This window comes from Pipistrellus kuhlii, unplaced genomic scaffold, assembly GCF_014108245.1.
Source record: "Pipistrellus kuhlii isolate mPipKuh1 unplaced genomic scaffold, mPipKuh1.p scaffold_m20_p_2, whole genome shotgun sequence".
Lineage (NCBI taxonomy): Eukaryota > Metazoa > Chordata > Mammalia > Chiroptera > Vespertilionidae > Pipistrellus > Pipistrellus kuhlii.
Window position 1 is genome coordinate 42839386 of NW_023425515.1, and position 12325 is coordinate 42851710.

General features: G+C 37.6%; 1 protein-coding gene across 6 annotated transcripts in view; it reads left to right on the forward strand.

The window, feature by feature from the left end:
• The window catches only part of CCDC50 (coiled-coil domain containing 50), a 73792-nt gene that overhangs the window by 13290 nt on the left and 48177 nt on the right, over positions 1–12325 (forward strand). The gene's annotated exons all lie outside the window — the stretch shown is intronic.

Here is a 12325-nt window from a genome sequence, read left to right on the forward strand (position 1 = left end):
TAAGTTGAAACCATGATTGGAGTATAAAATTGAACTTCAGCAGGGGAAAAACTTGAACCTAGACTTGTGAAACCTGGTTTTACACATCTCCTTTTTACCACTTACTAGGTTTAAGGAGTTAGAGAAAACTAAATATTTCTGAGCTTCAGTTTCTTCATCTGTTTATTGAGTATAATATTTATTATACCTAATGCAAGAGCTTCTGATGAGAGTGAACTCAAGAAATGGATATCAAAACATTTTGTAAAATACTGTGCTATTCATTCATCTCTTTTGTTATCACTGTTCAAGTTGCCCTGCAATATTCCTACTTTTCCTTCTTCCAGACCATTGTTCCTGTGACCCCTCATCCTCTGCCTGGAATTTGTGTCTACGCTAGCTTATCTGTGCCCATGCCACCCTTCCCTCTTCTAGTTCAAAGGCTGATTCTGTTAAGTCTACTCTGCTTCTTTCCTATGTGTGTCTTCAATCCACTTTAAGTACTTCATTAAGTAACATGTTAGTCTCTGTATTGGTCTACTATCTCTCCCTCTCAAGAGACTGTTAGCGGACTGATCTCAGTATTTCTTGGGGATCCTTACACATAGCAGGTACTCCAGAAAACTTGTCAGACTATTTGACAGCTTGTGCTCAGTAGGCCAACGGACCTGAGCTAACTGAACATGGGATACCAGAATAAGAGCTATGATCATTTGCATAAATTCACTAGGATAGGAACAGAGAAACTAGCAAGTCATGTTTTCTCTTATGAGTTTTTCCTATTTCTCCAGTTCCTATAAGAGGTTTATTGGCACGCTTGACTCAGGACTTAAATGTAGAGTAGTCTCCTTTGGAGACAATGATCTTACCTGTTTATTTATGTAAAACCCTATTAATGTGTTTATATTTCCAAAGAAAGTGATATGGTGTCATTTCATCACTGTTCCTGGAGGATGTGGTTATTTTCTCTGATGGTGTTGGGATCCATTCAGATTTTTTATGTTTCCTATTTTTCTCCTTTAGGTTTGTTTGCTTGTTAATGTATTTTGGATTAAGGGGCAAGGTTTTTACAAAGTTTTAACTAAACAGATCAAATATAACATGTATTTTTTAAGTTCTTGATTATGAGGGGTGCTAATTGTGAAGAATCAGAAGTTTTGAGTTGAAAACTAAAATGATGAATAGACAGATTGCAAACTTAGAATGGCTTATGATCAAAAGAGGATCGGAAAGCATGAGCTCAAAGGTTTTTGCTTTATGGAAGGATATATTTAATTTGTACTTATTTTAGAATAGCTTCCTAAATTAGGACAAACTAGCCTCTTTCACTGCTAGCTTCACATAGTGCATTAGAAGTTAACACTGCTTTAAAAACATGCAGCACTATGAAAAATATATACATCCTGGTAGATATATCAGTTTTTAAAAATTACCAAAATAATTTTGACTCTTTAAAAAAAAAAAGTGAGGCAAGTGAATCCTCTAGAGCACATGTGTCAAACACAAGGCCCGCGGGCCAAATCCGTCCCGCCAGGCCTTTCAATGTGGCCCGCACCGCGCTGTCATCACTGCACTCCGCTGCGTTTCCATCACAATGACAGTTTATGACTGTTCAGTAAACCATTCGGCCCACGATTTAGGCTGGATTTTAGATTTTGGCCCCTTCTCTGATTGAGTTCGACACCCCTACTCTAGAGAGCAAAAAGGTATTTGGTCAGCTTGTCTTCCTGTTTAGATGCAGGCTGCTCCTGATTTTCTTTCACTTCCTCTGCAGGGCGCTCACATGAAAATCAAGTATGCCGTAGGATGTACTGAAGCCAGTCAGTAGCAGTACATACATCTGAGGCATTTAGAACATATTCCAGTTAAATATAAATAATTTGGCAATCTTCAGGAAACTTTTTGAATATAGTTGTTTATCTTCCCTGGTTGTACACTTATCATCTGACCCGAGGTAAACCTTTTAGTAAATGGCACAGGCTGCATTCATATTCATTAGACAGTAAGTGACTGATAACATGGTCTCCTTTTACTCTGATACAGAAGGCTCTGTGACAACTGCTAATTGAAAACAGGAAATGTCTACCTTTTTATAAAACATCAGGTTAAATGAAAAATTATTTTAAGATTTATGATGGCTAAAGCTACTGACAGATGGATAAAAGCAGATGTTAACCATTTTTGTGTGTGTTAGAAATAGTAAAAATCAATAGCAACAATGAAGAAAGCAATATTTGGTGCCGGAGAAAGTTAACACAACAGTCATCCTATATGGATAGTTTTTTATATAGGCTGTGACTATCACATTTTAGATGACATGTTTCTATCAAAAAGAGGAATGTATGTCACTTATACTCAGCTATATTTCATACAAATTATATTTGAATTGGCTGTATTCTTAAAGAAAATTTGGACTATTTCTTTACAGGTCAAGGCACTGAGCTTCTGATTTGGAAAGTGACTTATTAAAGGTCACTTGATAAATGCTGATGACAGCCAGAACTAAAATTCTGACAAGTATCTAGGATTAAAATAGGGTTCTTTGTACCTCAATTTGTTTGTTCCTCACATGTAACATTAAAGCTATAACATTTCTATAATTTAGATAAGAAATACCCACCTTTCTTACAGGTGGATTTGACGGAAAGCTTTTACTAGTGACTTAAAGAATAGGAAAATTGTTTAGTTTTAGGCATGCAATCTTTTAAATCTTCATATTACTGTGCTGTTTAGATTTTGATTGACTATACTTGGACTCAATAGTCTACCCTCCAGTCTTTCTTAATGGTGACACTTTGGTGTTTCTTCTATCTTCATAAACTATAGTCATATGACTTATATATAAAATTGTAATTTGCTTTCTAATCCTGGACATTCAACCGAAAGAAGTTCAGAGTGGTGGAGCTTATTAAACAGTTTAGACAAACGTATTTCCCTTTCATTCAGGCCCATGTCTATATGAAGCTTGTTCACCCTCAGTTGGACATAAGAGGTTAGAAGATTTATAGAAATGTAGTCGTCTGTTGATTATGTTGCAATTCCTTCCCAGGAAACATTTCCAGGCATTCATAAGAGGAAGTAGTGATTGCATATTCCAGTGTAGATTTTATGCTACAAAAGTGACTGGAACTTGATAATCCGTGACTTAGTGGGACCTGACTAGTAGAAACACTTAATATAAAATAACTAATTGTAGGAATTCATTATCTCTGATAATGCCGATATGATATGCTCCATTTATTGAACTTCCTCTTATTGAATGACAGATGTTTTCTTTGGCCCTTCACTTACCTATTTTAATCCTCACAATATTTATCTCATTTTATAGATGAGGAACCGGAAGCTCAAAGACATTACACAACTAGCTCAAGGTTTTTAGCCTATAAGTAAGCAAAATTTGAATCTTGATCTGTAAAGTTGTTTTTCTTCTCCAAAACACTCTTTAAGCACCAGGCAAAATACAAAACAATCAAGATGCTGCTTTATACATTCTGTTAAATTTTGTAGTATTGAAGACATCTCTGTTTTCCCCTTATGGAGTTTACCACTAAGCTTCAGTTTTTGCTTTTCTTTTCCCATAGCACCAGCTGAGTTTCCAGCTTTTTTAGGGAATAGAGAACCATCCAAAGTTCATATTTGACTTAAATACCACTAAAATGAGTACAGGTATCTTTATAAAAAAATAAAAATATCCCCATTTGATGAACTACATAGAGAGCCACAGTGGTTATTGACAGGATTGGTTCTTAAGATCAATGCCCAACTCCATGTTGTTTGCAGAGGAGTTTTTCTGGATGTACTTTGAGACATCTTCCAATTTATTGTTGGGTTGTTTCCTTCTTCTGCTAGGGAGTCTTATTTTAATGTAAGTCTACTTGCATTATAACTCTAAGTAATAAAAGCCTAATATGCAAATCGACTGAACCGCAGAATGATTGGTGGAACAACCAGGTGATGCACACTGACTACTAGGGAGCAGACGCTCAAAGAAGGAGCTGCCCTCAGCCTGCAGGCCCCAGGCCAGCCAGGGTAGGTGTGCCAGCAGGCCCCCTACCTCCCCTGCAGTTGCCCCACTGGTCACCCTGCTGATCATCCCTGATCACCTGCCAGGCCTAGGCACCCCACACATGCACGAATTTTGTGCATTGGGCCTCTAGTTAGGAAGATAAGTCTCCTGATCTTCTGGGAGGCATTCCCTTAGATTACTGTAAACTGAGTTCTAGGGAGTGTGCCTATGGTCTCAAGATACATTTTAGAAAAAATATATTTCTAGTCACTGAACATTACCACTTATTGAGTATATTGGAGTAGAATTCCAGAAATCTCAATATTTACCCATTTGTTTTCTGTTCATTCTTTAGATTTACATGACCCAAGATTACTGGAAATGTGTGTAGAGGGCTGACAAATGGTTGCCAGAGTGGGAATGTGAGTGTTGCAATTTGCTTGATGGGAGCAAGATCTTTAGAGAATATTTTACCACACTTATCCATGACCACTTTTTATAATAAAGTTTTGTGTATGTTTTTTTGGGGGGATGGGGGAGATTTTGAGTATTATCTCAATTATTTTTGATATTGTAATTAATTTACTAATCCTAATAGGAAAGGAAGTGCTAGCTAAAGTATCCCCTTAAGGAAGATGAGTTGAAAGTGGAAATATCTGACTCAAGGATAAATAGAATTTGCAGTAGCTAGTACTTAAGGAAACTCTGGTAGTATGAAGTCAATAAACCAAAACGGTTTTTCTTTCCTTGGTGTAAACTTGTACTTAAGTTGGGTTGGATGTGATCTTTTGGGTTTTAATGGGCATGACTGGGTTTATCCTGCAGAGGTTTAAAGAGATGGGTGGCTTTTCTTTCTAGGTTAAGGCAAACAGAAACCAAACCATTTGAGGACTGCCAAATCATTTGAGGGCTTGTTTAAGTGCCAGGAAAAGTGCCATTCAAATAGTGGAACAACAGAAGGTTGGAGTTTCTTTAGGGTTACATGGAATCAAAATAAAAGACATAAATTCTTACTATCTGGATTTTCTTAGTGGAAAATTGCTTTGAAAAAAAATTATGTCCACTATTGCTTATTTAATGGTATTTACCCTTTTGAGGACCCATGTGGTTGTCAGTGATCTATTGTTTTTTAACATAGAATGTCTGCCTCTATCAGAATAATTTGTGAGTACTTTTACTTAAAAATATATACATTTTATTTCAGAGAGTAAGGGAGAAGTATAGAGAGATAGAAACATAAACAATGAGAAATAGAATCATTTATTGGCTACCTTGTGCATATCCCTTTACTGGGAATTGAACTATGACCTCCTGGCTCATAGGTTGATGCTCAACTACTGGGCCACGCCTGCCAGGCTAATTTGTGAGTACTTTTAAAAATTATGTACAGTTTTTCTTCAGTGCACAAGTACTTACAATGGCTATTATAGGTGACTAAAAATAAGTGATATTAATTTGTTGAGAATTATTCATCCTAATGAGTGTTAGTGACAGGATTAAACTCAAAGTAAGAGTACTCTTGGTTACACTATATTGCATCCTTGTGCAGTAAGTAGTAACTGAATATCTTATATTACCAGAGCTCTGTACAATGCGCTACAGAAAAAAACTGTATGGGTTTCATCTTTTCTAAGTATAATTCTGGTAACCATTTTTTATGTTTAATTATGAAAATTTACAAATTCATTAAAATAAGCTGAATTATTCTAAAGCACACTTGCTTCCTTTAATCATTTTTGTGGCATTAAGAGTAATTACATATTTAGCTTCTGTGTAAATTTATATATCCCTAAATTGTTCTGAAGTGGAGCATCCATGTAAAATATAGTTGTTCTTTAAAGAAGGCACCATAGGCAGCAAATTTCAGAGAATGCTTTTCTGTCTGTGATCAGTTTAATTTTCAAGGCCAGTTGAAATTCACAAATGCACACATTTGCTATTCAGGGTCCAGTTCTTTAAGGCTTGGTTTAAATTATTAGATATCTGTTGGGTTATTCAGTAGCTGTTTATATTTCCCAGAATTGAATTTCTTTAGCTTTATTGAATACCAGTTCACTTTCCTTTCCAGGTGCAGGTTTGATTGCTGGGTGAATACACAGTGCTTGCTTGGGAAATGCAGAATAACTCTTGATCTTTCTACTCTGTTGTGGTTAGCTGAACTACCATCCTTCTAGGGCTGATGAAGGAGAAGAGCATAGGAGAAGAATATATAAGCACACTTTGAAGATAAATCAGTGGCTAACACAAGGCCAATACTACAGGGTGTCCCAAAAACATATATGCACACTTTAACAGCTGATAGTGCAATTGATGTTTCTTTTCAGCAAGACTAAGCTTTGAACAAAGGAAATTGATCTGAAAATGCCATGGAAGTTTGAAAATGCAGTTGAAGTATAAACACTGCCTTTATAATTACTCAACGTGTGCACATATTTTTTAGGGACACAGTGTGCCCTCCCCCTAAAATGTATACACACTTTTAACAGATGATAACTCACTTAATTTTCACTCTTTTTCAGGTTTAATTAGTTTGAAATAGTGGGTTAAGCCAGACTAAGCTTTGAACCACAACAACAAAAATAGGAACTAAACTTTTTTATGGGGATATGTAAAAGATAAAGCATAAGGTACAAAACTGGCAACAGTTGACAAACTGAGGGCTCACAAATACTGAACAAAATGGTTCGAGATGTTTGTGATTCCATTGCTTTGCATTAACAGCAATTCCTGGACCAAAAGCTATCAGTTTGAAAACAGGCATTGACAAAAAAAATAATAATAATAATTTCTATAAATTCTTTTAAATTTTGAAAATGAACTGTATATTAATAAACACTGACTTTATCATCATTCAAAGTGTATGTACATATTTTACTGCAGGGGTCCTCAAACTTTTTAAAGTGGGGGCCAGATCACGGTCCCTCAGAGAACTGGAGGGCCGGACTGTATGAACTACTAATTCCTACTGTAACACCTCGGCTGCGCTCACTGCCCAAAAAACCTGGCGGGCCGGATCAGACTGCTCTGCGGGCCGCATGTGGCCCGCGGGCCGTAGTTTGAAGACGCCTGTTTTAGGGGTTTCCTATATATATCCAAGACCTTTGGTTGTCCATACTGGCAAAGTGAGTTATATGTGTTGGTTAAACATAAGCATACATATGCATCACAAATACACGCACGCACCCACCTACGCACGCATGCACGGTTAAGATGGTTTAAAATGTTACTGAGTGTTCTCTATTCCACACTGTCTAAAATGATAGGCACCAGTCCCATAGGACTTTTTAGTACTAGAAATGTGGCTGTGAGACTAAGGATCTGATTTTTAAAAAAATTAATTTTAATTAATTTAAAGAAATAGTTACATGTGACTACTGGCTACCATATCAGTGTCAATTTTTTGTAGGTGATTAGGTAGGTGGAATAGTGATGGGCTGATAGAACATACAGATTGGTCCAGTTTAAGGAAATCTTTTCTAACTTTGGCTTTATCCGAAATGCAGAATAACTCTTGATCTTTCTGTGGAGGCAAGGTCACTTGGTGTTTTGAGGAAAACCTAGTGACTGTTTGGTGAAAATGTAAATGCAGAACCCAACCATCAATTTGCTGGGAACTTAGACTTAATGACCTGGAGATTAAGAGATATTTCTTGAGAAGAAATGAAGCTTGGTTTGAGTGATTTGTGTTAATATCTGCGTTTGCATTTTCTAAGAATAGACAAGATCTGAGTTGTTACTTTTCCTGGGTAGCTTTTTTGTTTTGTTAATGCCAGTACAGAAATGTTTGGCTTCAAAAGCAGCACTTCATACAGTTTATGCTTGCAACACAGGAACCTTGTGAGGTTGATTGTGTTTTTGGATATATATATTATCATTTATGATAACTTGAGTCAGATATTTCTTATGGGAAGTCTAATCTCTATCCAACAGTTCTACCAGCATGAGAAAAATTGCTTTTTCCACCCTGGTACCTTCCCTCACCCCCCTTTTCACTGTTCCGCTCACTCCCAGTCTTTTACCCTGTCAGATGGAAATTTCTGACTCAGCCATTTTCACTTTTCCAATAAGTTGCCCAGTTACTCTGTGGTCTCTGATAATGATGTAGATGGTCTGTGATATTAAAGTACTACTTCTGATTTGAAGACTTATATTATCTCAGCATTTTCAAAACCCACTTGCCTACAAACCTAATGTGTCTGTGGTTAGCTATAATATAACTACTTGCCAAACAAGTGGTTTGGGTTGCTGAGATTTTCATTTAACTTTGAATTTCGGGGATTAGAAAAAACACACTCAGGAGGCTATTTTGATAAATTGCATCAGATTGAAATGTTGGGATTAAATTAGTTGTTTTGTTTTCGAAAATGTCTCTTTGCTGTGCTCAGTTCTGTGCTTTGGTTGAAGGTGTGTGTGTGTGTGTGTGTGTGTGTGTGTATAGGCACACATTTAAAACTAATGCTTGAACTATTGATGATGACCTTTATATAATTTATTTCTCTTCAAATTCCCACATGATAACCGAGTTTACTTTCATGTTTGTTACCAGTAAAACACTTCTCTCCAGTGAAGAACTAGTGTTATTTCTTTTTTATGATAGTGAGCAACTTTTCATATTTCCCTGATTGCTTTCTCAGGAAGATCTGATATAAATTTGGAGCTTTTTTTTTTTTAATATATTTTTTTATTGGTTTTTCACAGAGAGGAAGAGAGAGGGATAGAGTGTTAGAAACATCGATGAGAGAGAACCATCGATCAGCTGCCTCTTGCACACCCCCTACTGGGGATGTGCCCTCAACCAAGGTATATGCCCTTGCCCGGAATCGAACCTGGGACCCTTCAGTCCGCAGGCCGACGCTCTATCCACTGAGCCAAACCGGTCCCGGCCAAATTTGGAGCTTTATGTAGACTTTGTTTTTGTTAGCATACTTTTTTCATTTAAAAAGCAAAACAGCCTGGCTTGTGTGGCTTAGTTGATTCAGCTTCAGCCCAAGCACCAGGAGGTCACTGGATTGATTCCAGGTCCTCAGAGCACATACAGGGGGCAATGGCTGGCAGGGGAGGGCAATTTTGGGTAAGATTAGGCTGGCAGGGGAGGGTAGTTGGGGGCAAGATCAGGCTGGCAGGGCAGGACAGCTGGGAAGATCGAGCTGGCAGGGGAGCAGTTAGGTGTTAATCAGGCCAGCAGGGGAGCGGTTAGGGACAATCAGGCAGGCAGGCAGGTGAGCAGTTAGGAGTCAGCAGTACCAGATTGTGAGAGGGATGTCTAACTGACGGTTTAGGCCCAAGAGGTCCTAAATAGGAGAGGTTGCAGGATGGGCTGAGGGACACCTCCTAAACCCCAGTGCATGAATTTCATGCACCAGGCCTCTAGTCTATATAAATATATAAAGCTCCCGTTGGCGCCAATTGCATTTGTGTGTTTCCGTCTTTCATTGTTGATCATGAATTTGGTTGACACTTCTATTGAAGGTGACCAGACGTCCTGCTTTTGGCAGGACAGTCCCAATTTTTAACAATTTGTCCCATGTCCCGTGACGTTTTTAAAATCCCGATTTTTGGAAAGATTTGGCACTTTTTTTAAACGCCGCGGGACACAGGATAAATTGTTAAAAAATCAGGACTGTCCCGCCAAAAGCGGGACGTCTGGTCACCTTATTCTATTATGAAGGGCAAATAGCGATATTAAAATATTTCTTCTAATTAATTTCCTTTCATTGTGCACAAATTTGTGCATCGGGTCTCTAGTTTTCTAATAAAAACCCAAAACGTGTTTATGTGGCACATAAATTAATTGCTCAAACATTACTTACATATCATTTTCATTGTTTTCAACATTCTGTCTGAAAGCGAAATTTCAGTTGTTAGAAGGACCGGGTATGTTTGCTATTTGGGGGCTTATAATTGGGGCAAATAGTTGAGTGTCTGCAGTCCCTACCTATTGCTCTTGCCATTGATGGTGGTGGTGATGGGAGTGGGGTTGGTATTAGCCATGAGGCTGAGAAGGTGGTAGATTAGACATTGGGATGAAGTCTATTCACACTTTGCCTGCATCTCCTTTTTTCTCTTCTATGGAGCCAATTTTTATTAGAGCTTTAGATAAAGAGAAGAAACTCTTCTTTAATAAATTAGGGAGGTATTTCTTTTGTAGGGCAGCACACAAAGCCATGGGGTTTACATGTTATTTCCTAGTTCAGATTGACTTAACATCTCTTAGATAACTTCACCCAAAATTTATTACTGTTGTCTTTTCAAAGGGAGGGAAACTGATTGATATTGGTCATCAATGAGTTTTCCTCCCTTTGCAAAGAGAGCAGTAATGAATTTTGGAGAGTCAATGGCGGGGGTTAGTCACTAGCTAGGGTTTTTCTTGTAGGTCACCTATGAAACACTGCAAATAAAAGGAACTTTTTATTGCTGTTGTTTTCAGAAGTGGAGACAAGCCAGCTGTGATTTCTAGAGGCCTATTCTTAGGAGGTAGAGAGACAAAGTCAACTGTGTCCCATTTTTATCGCTTTATTTTGGGACCTAGAAACCACCTTCTGAACACATGTACCACCCTTACCTAAATTTCATTTCATCCTCAATTTCCAAGAACCTAACATATATTTGTCTTATTTTAATTAGTATTTAATATCACCCTTTGCTGACATATTGAAACGTAGACTACTTTTTTTCTAGGAAATCTTTGAACAGAAATATTTGGGGTCAGAAGAGCTCAGTTTGGTTTCCAATTCAATTTTTACTTGTTGGTTATGTTGGTGAAGCTACTTTATTTTGCTGAGCCTTAGTTTCCTCATAAATAAAATGAGATATTGATAAGACATTTTATCTTCAGGTGGTCAGGTGGTCAGGAGGAAAAAAATGTAACAGTGCATTGTAATCTACAGAGTGCAGTGTCTATATCAGTTGTGGCTGCCAGCTATTACCAAACTTTTTAAGACAAAAAATGAGTCTGGAACATGTTTCTCATTCATAGAGAGTGTTTTTATGTGTACAGAACAAAGAAAAGCAAGCATCATACCTGCTTTCAAAACACTGTGTATGTATTCGGTCTGCTAATAGCACTTACACAAAAACAGAACAATTCACAAAATTATACCAGAACATAAAATGCACTACAGACACAGTTGAAAGAAATAATTCCTAGTGAATTTATCAGTAAGACATGTTTTATGTGGGTGGAAGCTTGTAAGGATTGAGTCAGGATTGTATCTTCAGAAAGTTTTGGGATGCCGGTAAAAGAGTGACAGAAGGCCAATGACTTCTTCACTCCTCTTCTAGCTTGTATGGAGTTGCCTGGGCGCTTTGCCCAGAGGAATAGTAAACTTCCTTTGTGATTCATTTCACATAGTAACTCTTTAAGGTGTCCTAATAAGCTCTGCCCAAGTCACCTCCACTCCTTAACCTACCTCCAAGTCATAAAAGCATAGCTGCCCCACTGTTTTACCTTCAAGATTTTTCTATAGGTATTTATCACATTTATTAAATTATAATCTTAATTTGCCTTTTTGTCATCTCCATTTCCTTACTGTCTTGGAAGTGACTTTTTCATCCTAAAATAGTGTTTTGAAAATGCTTATTGAATAAATGTGCTTAGTAGGTGCACACAATGCCATTTATTGTATTTAGGGCACATGTGTCAAACACAAGGCCCGCGGGCCAAATCCGTCCCACCAGGCCTTGCAATGGGGCCCGCACCGCGCTGTCATCACTGCACTCCGCTGCGTTTCCATCACAATGACAGTTTATGACTGTTCAGTAAACCATTCGGCCCGCGATTTAGGCTGGATTTTAGATTTTGGCCCCTTCTCTGATTGAGTTCGACACCCCTAATTTAGGGGATCCATAGAGAATGAAAATCATCTTTTTCTTCAAGGAAAACGGCTGGTGTGTGTGTGTGTGTGTGTGTGTGTGTGTGTGTGTGTGTTTGTGTGTGTGTAGAAAGATAATATATCTATACCTATCTACGTATAAAATCTCAATTTTCATTCCTGAAACTTGCTTGGCTTAATGTAAACTACATTATTATTTATATGTACATATTTGGATTTTAAAAAATCCACTAAAGCTGTATGTCTTTTAATAGGAATAAAGGAGGTTTCTAATTTTTATTTAAATGATGTTTGAAAACTTTTGCTCATCTCTGTGATGCCATTGCAAGGGCAGAACTTAATTCTGTTCATAATATTGTTTTGTTTTGTTTTTTTTTTCTTTAGTCTGTGGGACTCGAACTGTTCTTTGATCTTAATCACCAGTTTTTCTTTTTCTCCCCCTCCCCCCAATCAATGTGCATCTCTGAAAGTGTGTCTGTATCCTCTATCCAGTGCTAATTGGGTGGAA